Here is a 7,843-nt window from a genome sequence, read left to right on the forward strand (position 1 = left end):
AAAAAAAAAGTTATAATCCTATACCCTCAGTTGATCCAAAGGAGGTGAAATGATTTGGCCAATCACAGCACATGATGATGTCACAAGGGGGCATGGCCTTGTGACATCATCACAGTATTTAGAAACTGCCTACCAGCACAGCTGTCAGACGGCAGGAGCCAGTGTCGAGAGCGGAGACTTTTTTTTTGGGTCGGCAGTGGCATTGTGATTGACGTTGGATCTACTTCGGGGTCTACTTTTTATTGTTAATAAAGGACTAGTCAAAGACTGTCTCCTGTCATTTGTACACTACACTTTTTTTTGTGAATGAGTAGTGGTACCATGTATCCCATACTCATTCACATGGGAGGAATCTGGGGGCCCCTTTGTTAAAGGGAGCTTCCAGATTCCAATAACCCCCCCCATCCACAGACCTTCCCCACAACCACCAGCCATGGGTGTGGGGAAGGGGCCCTTGTCCCCATCAGCTCCAAAGCACCCCCATGTTGAGGGCATGTGGCCTGCTATGGTTCAAGGGGGGGGGGGCGCTCGTTTATTCCCCTCCCTTTCCTGACCTGCTGGGCTTCATGCTCAGATAAGGGTCTAGTATGGATTTTGGGGTAGTGGTGTATTTGGGCTTTGTGCTGCCCTAGGCAAGACTAAAATTGCACCCCCATCTAAATTTGTCCCACCCCTTCTTGTTTAAGATCCACTCCTTCATCTGTAATCTCTGTCCCTCTGCTTTAGGCTCCACATCTTCCTATAAGAGCTCCATATCAGAAGTTGGTCAGCGACTGCGGACATGATACAGGAGACAGTCAGAGACTGCGGACATGATACAGGAGACAGTCAGAGACTGCGGACGGGATACAGGAGATGGTCAGAGATTACAAACACGATATAGAAGACGGTCAGAGACTGTGGACAGGATGCAGGAGACGGTCAGAGACTGTGGACAGGATGCAGGAGACAGTCAGAGACTGTGGACAGGATGCAGGAGATGGTCAGAGACTGAGGACAGCATACAAGAGAAGGTCAGAGACTGCAGACAGGATACAGGAGACAGTCAGAGACTGAGGACAGGATACAGGAGAAGGTCAGAGACTGCAGACAGGATGCAGGAGATGGTCATAGACTGCTGACAGGATACAGGAGACGGTCAGAGACTGAAAACAGGATACAGGAGACAGTCAGAGACTGAGGACAGGATACAGGAGGTCAGAGACTGCAGACAGGATATAGCAGATGGTCAGAGACTGCAGACAGGATACAAGAGATGGTCAGAGACTGCAGACAGGATACAGGAGAAGGTCAGAGACTGCAGACAGCATACAGGAGAAGGTCAGAGACTGCAGACAGGATATAGGAGACGGTCAGAGACTGAGGACAAGATAAAGGAGATGATCAGAGTCTGCTGACCTATTACCGGAGATGGTAAAAGACTGAGGACAGGATACAGGAGACAGTCAGAGACTGCAGACAGGATATAGGAGATGGTCAGAGACTGCAGACAGGATACAGGAGATGGTCAGAGATTGAGGACAGGATACAGGAGACGGTCAGAGATTTAGGACAGGGTACAGGAGAAGGTCAAAGACTGAGGACAGGAGAAGGTCAGAGACTGCAGACAGGATACAGGAGACGGTCAGAGACTGCAGACAGGATACAGGAGAAGGTCAGAGACTGCAGACAGGATATAGCAGATGGTTGGAGACTGCAGACAGGATACAAGAGATGGTCAGAGACTGCAGACAGGATACAGGAGAAGGTCAGGCACTGCAGACAGGATACAGGAGACAGTCAGAGACTGCAGACAGGATACAGGAGACGGTCAGAGACTGCAGGCAGGATCCAGGAGACAGTCAGAGATTGAGGACAGGATACAGGAGAAGGTCAGAGACTGCAGACAGGATACAGGAGACGGTCAGAGACTGCAGACAGGATACTGGAGAAGGTCAGAGACTGCAGACAGGATACGGGAGACAGTCAGAGACTGAAAACAGGATACAGGAGACAGTCAGAGACTGAGGACAGGATACAGGAGAATGTCAGAGACTGCAGACAGGATATAGGAGATGGTTGGAGACTGCAGACAGGATACAGGAGACGGTCAGTGACTCCAGACAGGATATAGGAGACGGTCAGAGACTGAGGACAAGATAAAGGAGATGATCAGAGTCTGCTGACCTATTACAGGAGATGGTAAAAGACTGAGGACAGGATACAGGAGATGGTCAGAGACTGAGGACAGGATACAGGAGACGGTCAGAGATTTAGGACAGGGTACAGGAGAAGGTCAAAGACTGAGGACAGGATACAGGAGAAGGTCAGAGACTGCAGACAGGATACAGGAGACGGTCAGCGAATGCAGTCATACTACAGTAAACGTCCAGAGACTGAGGACAGGATACAGGAGAAGGTCAGAGACTGCGGACATACTACAGGAGATAGTTAGAAACTGTGGACATAGTACAGGAGACAGTCAGAGACTGTGGATATAGTACAGGAGATGGTCAGAGACTGCAGACATGCTACAGGAGATAGTCAGACTGCGAACATAGTACAGGAGACAGTCAGAGACTGTGGACATGATACAGGAGACGGTCAGAGACTGTGGACATGATACAGGAGATGGTCAGAGACTGCAGACATGGTACAGGAGACGGTCAGAGACTGTGGACATGATACAGGAGATGGTCAGAGACTGCGGACATGATACAGGAGATGGTCAGAGACTGCGGACATGATACAGGAGATGGTCAGAGACTGAGGACAGGATACAGGAGATGGTCAGAGACTGAGGACAGGATACAGGAGACAGTCAGAGACTGAGGACAGGATACAGGAGACGGTCAGAGACTGAGGACAGGATACAGGAGATGGTCAGAGACTGAGGACAGGATACAGGAGACAGTCAGAGACTGAGGACAGGATACAGGAGACGGTCATAGACTGTGGACATGATATAGGAGATTGTCAGAAACTGTGGACTAGCCAGAGAGGCCTGGTCTAACCATACACTATGGATGACTGGTTTGCCTACACACATTAGCTGGGAGCCGCACAACCCATTAGACCTTGAAGCCACTCTAAGAGTTAACAGGACTCAGATGTGCATTGGGGTCTTGGATATCCTGGGACTCCCTCTCCTCATTGGCTGAGACAGCAGCAAGAGCCATTGGCCAGTGAGCCAATGAGAAGATAGTGGGGGCGGGGCTGAGCCGCCACTCCGTGTGTGAATGGACACACAGAGCAGCAGCTGGAGAGTGCTCGGGTGCCCCCATAGCAAGCTGAGGAGGGAGGGGCCAGGAGCGCCAGGGGAGGACCTGAGAAGAGGAGGATCTGGGCTGCTCTGTGCAAAACCATTACACAGAGCAGGTTAGGATAGACATGTTTGTTATTAAAAAAGAAATAAAAAATAGGCCTTTAGCATCACTTTAAGGGCCAGTTCACACTCCATGCGTTTCAGTTGCTTTTGTTCTGTATCCAAGACGCACAAGAAGTTGGTTATATGGTCTGAATGTCACAGTTCACATCAGCGCTTGTAGTTCCAGTGCGTTCCGGTTGAAGATAAAAAAGTAGTACACGCTGCATTTTTTTTGCACAGAACTGTACTGGAATGCGTTAAAATGCACAAAAAACGCACCAGATCTCACCAGAAAACACCCAAACACACCAAAAACACACAGGAGCGCACAATGTCCCTATGTGAATTGAAAAAAAAGAGAGGGGAAAAATTAAATGAAAATTCATCAAAAATGCATCAAAAATGCTGCAGAATGTGGATTGCCTTTGAGCCATTTTGGCGTTATGGTTTGTGTTTTGCACATGTGTTTTTTTACTTGTTTTTGCGGTGTTTTGCATTTTGCATTTTTTTTTCATTTTTTTTAATTTTTCTTGTTGCTAGGCAGATTTAAAATGCAAAACGCATCAAACCCCTTTAACATAACATGGCAAAAACGCAGCCAAAATGTAATACATGCTTTTCTGCAGCATTTCCATCTAAGTCTATAGAACCAAAAACACAGCTTTTGCATTCAAAAAAGTCCCTGACCCTTTCCAAAAAAACGCAATGGGTGAAAATGCGCAGATGTGAACATATCCCATAGGAAATCATGTTAAATGGACTGTACTGCGTTTCTGCGAAATGCAAAACACTGCAGAAAAAGTAAAAGGGGTTCCAACCTGCTACTAGCAACGTCTACTTAATAAAGTGACCGATGAATGTATGTATATATAAAAGCTCCGAGCAAAGCATTTCCACACTGATACATTTATTTATTTCAGGTACTTATATAGCACCATCAATTTACTCTGTGCTTTACATATATATTGTACATTCACATCAGTCTCTAACCCTCAAGGAGTGTACAATCTAAGGTCCCTAACTCACATCCATATACATACACATACTAGGGACAATTTAGACAGGAACCAATTAACCTACCAGCATGTCTTTGGAGTGTGGGAGGAAACCAGAGGACCTGTAGAAAACCCAGGCAGGCACAGGGAGAACATGCAAACTCCATGCAGGAGGCACCATGGTTGGGAATTGAACCCATGACCCATTTATTGCAAGACAGACGTGTTAACCACTAAGCCACTGTGCCACCTCACACTGATACATTGTATTCTCACACTGATACACTGCATCTTCACACTGATATATTATATTCTCACACTGATACATTGTATTCTCACATTGATGCATTGCATTCTCACACTGATACATTGTATTCTCACATTGATGCATTGCATTCTCACACTGATACATTGTATTCTCACACTGATACATTACATCTTCACACTGATATATTATATTCTCACACTGATACATTGTATTCTCACACTGATACATTGTATTCTCACACTGATACATTATATTCTCACACTGATGCATTGTATTCTCACACTGATACATTATATTCTCACACTGATACATTACATCTTTAAACTGATATATTATATTCTCACACTGATACATTATATTCTCACACTGATACATTGTATTCTCACACTGATACATTATATTCTCACACTGATACATTATATTCTCACACTGATACATTGTATTCTCACACTGATACATTGTATTCTCACACTGATACATTATATTCTCACACTGATACATTGTATTCTCACACTGATACATTGTATTCTCACACTGATACATTGTATTCTCACACTGATACATTATATTCTCACACTGATACATTATATTCTCACACTGATACATTGTATTCTCACACTGATACATTGTATTCTCACACTGATACATTGTATTCTCACACTGATACATTGTATTCTCACACTGATACATTGTATTCTCACACTGATACATTATATTCTCACACTGATACATTGTATTCTCACACTGATACATTACATCTTTAAACTGATATATTATATTCTCACACTGATACATTATATTCTCACACTGATATATTATATTCTCACACTGATACATTATATTCTCACACTGATATATTATATTCTCACACTGATATATTATATTCTCACACTGATACATTATATTCTCACACTGATACATTGTATTCTCACACTGATACATTGTATTCTCACACTGATACATTGTATTCTCACACTGATACATTGTATTCTCACACTGATACATTGTATTCTCACACTGATACATTGTATTCTCACACTGATACATTGTATTCTCACACTGATATATTATATTCTCACACTGATACATTGTTTTCCACATTCATGTATTGTGTTCCCAGACTGACACACTGTATTGTCACTTTGACACACATCACATTTCCTCTTTCATATACATCATGTTCTCACATTGGGGGTTATTTACTACAACTGGAGAGTGCAAAATCTGGTGCAGCTCTGCATGGGAGCCAATCAGCTTCCAGGTTTTACTGCCAAAGCTTTACTGAACAAGCTGATTGGCTCCCATGCACAGATACACCGGATTCTGCACTCTCCATTTTTAGTAAATCCCCCCCATTGTGTTCTCACGTTCCCATACATTGTATTGTTCTTACTTCCTGCTCAGTGCAGATTCTTCTTCATGAGATATATAACCGATGTATGTGTGTATGTGTGTATGTAAGTGTGTATGTGTGTAGCGTGTATGTGTGTATATGTGTGTAGCGTGTATGTGTGTAGCGTGTATGTGTGTAGCGTGTATGTGTGTAGTGTGTGTATGTATGTGTGTAGTGTGTGTATGTGTGTGTATATGTGTATGTGTGTCAGTGTGTGTGTATGTGTGTAGTGTGTGTATATGTGTATGTGTGTCAGTGTGTGTGTATGTGTGTAGTGTGTGTATGTGTGTAGTGTGTATGTGTGTAGTGTGTATGTGTGTAGTGTGTGTATGTATGTGTGTAGTGTGTGTATGTGTGTGTATATGTGTATGTGTGTATGTGTGTAGTGTGTGTATGTGTGTAGTGTGTAGTGTGAAGTGTGTATGTGTGTGTATGTGTGTGTGTGTATGTGTGTAGTGTATACAGTCATGGCCGAAATTGTTGGCACCCTTGATATTTTTCCTGAAAATCAAGTATTTCACACAAAAAAGGTATTGCATTAACACATGTTTTGCTATACACATGTTTATTCCCTTTGTATGTATTGGAACAAATATAAAACAGAGGCAGAAAAGCAAATATGACATAATGTCACACAAAACCCCAAAAATGGGCTGGACAAAAGTATTGGCACCCTTAACTTAATATTTGGTTGCACACCCTTTGGAAAACATAACTGAAATCAGTCGCTTCCTATAACCATCAATAAGCTTCTGACACCTCTCACCCGGAATTTTGGACCACTCTTCCTTTGCAAACAGCTCCAGGTCTCTCTTATTGGAAGGACACCTTTTCCCAACAGCAATTTTAAGATCTCTCCACAGGTGTTCAATGGGATTTAGATCTGGGCTCATTGCTGGCCACTTCAGAACTCTCCAGCGCTTCTTTGCCATCCATTTCTGAGTGCTTTTTGACGTATGTTTGGGGTCATTGTCCTGCTGGAAGACCCAGGATCTTGGACGCAAACCCAGCTTTCTGACACTGGGCCCTACAGTGCGACCCAAAATCCTTTGGTAATCCTCAGATTTCATGATGCCTTGCACACAGTCAAGGCACCCAGTGCCAGAGGCAGCAAAACAACCCCAAAACATCATTGAACCTCCACCATATTTTACCGTAGGTACTGTGTTTTGTTCTTTGTAGGCCTCATTCCGTTTTCGGTAAACAGTAGAATGATGTGCTTTACCGAAAAGCTCTATCTTGGTCTCATCTGTCCACAAGACGTTTTCCCAGAAGGCTTTTGGCTTACTCAAGTACATTTTGGCAAACTGTAGTCTTGCTTTTTTATGTCTCTGTGTCAGCAGTGGGGTCCTCCTGGGTCTCCTGCCATAGCGTTTCATTTCATTTAAATGTCGACGGATAGTTCGCGCTGACACTGATGCTCCCTGAGCCTGCAGGACAGCTTGAATGTCTTTGGAACATGTTTGGGGCTGCTTATCCACCATCCGGACTATTCTGCGTTGCAATCTTTCATCAATTTTCCTCATCCGTCCACGACCAGGGAGATTAGCTACAGTGCCATGGGTTGCAAACTTCTTGATAATGTTGCGCACTGTGGACAAAGGCAAATCTAGTTCTCTGGAGATGGACTTGTAACCTTGAGATTGTTGATATTTTGCCACAATTTTGGTTCTCAGGTCCTCAGACAGTTCTCGTCTCCTCTTTCTGTTGTCCATGCTTAGTGTGGCACAGACAGACACACAATGCAAAGGTTAAGTGAACGTCTCTCCTTTTTATCTGCTTTCAGGTGTGATTTCTATATTGCCCACACCTGTTACTTGCCCCAGGTGAGTTTACAGGAG

This window comes from Staurois parvus, unplaced genomic scaffold, assembly GCF_062004578.1.
Source record: "Staurois parvus isolate SC_StPar_1 unplaced genomic scaffold, SC_StPar_1.0 ptg001252l, whole genome shotgun sequence".
NCBI lineage: Eukaryota > Metazoa > Chordata > Amphibia > Anura > Ranidae > Staurois > Staurois parvus.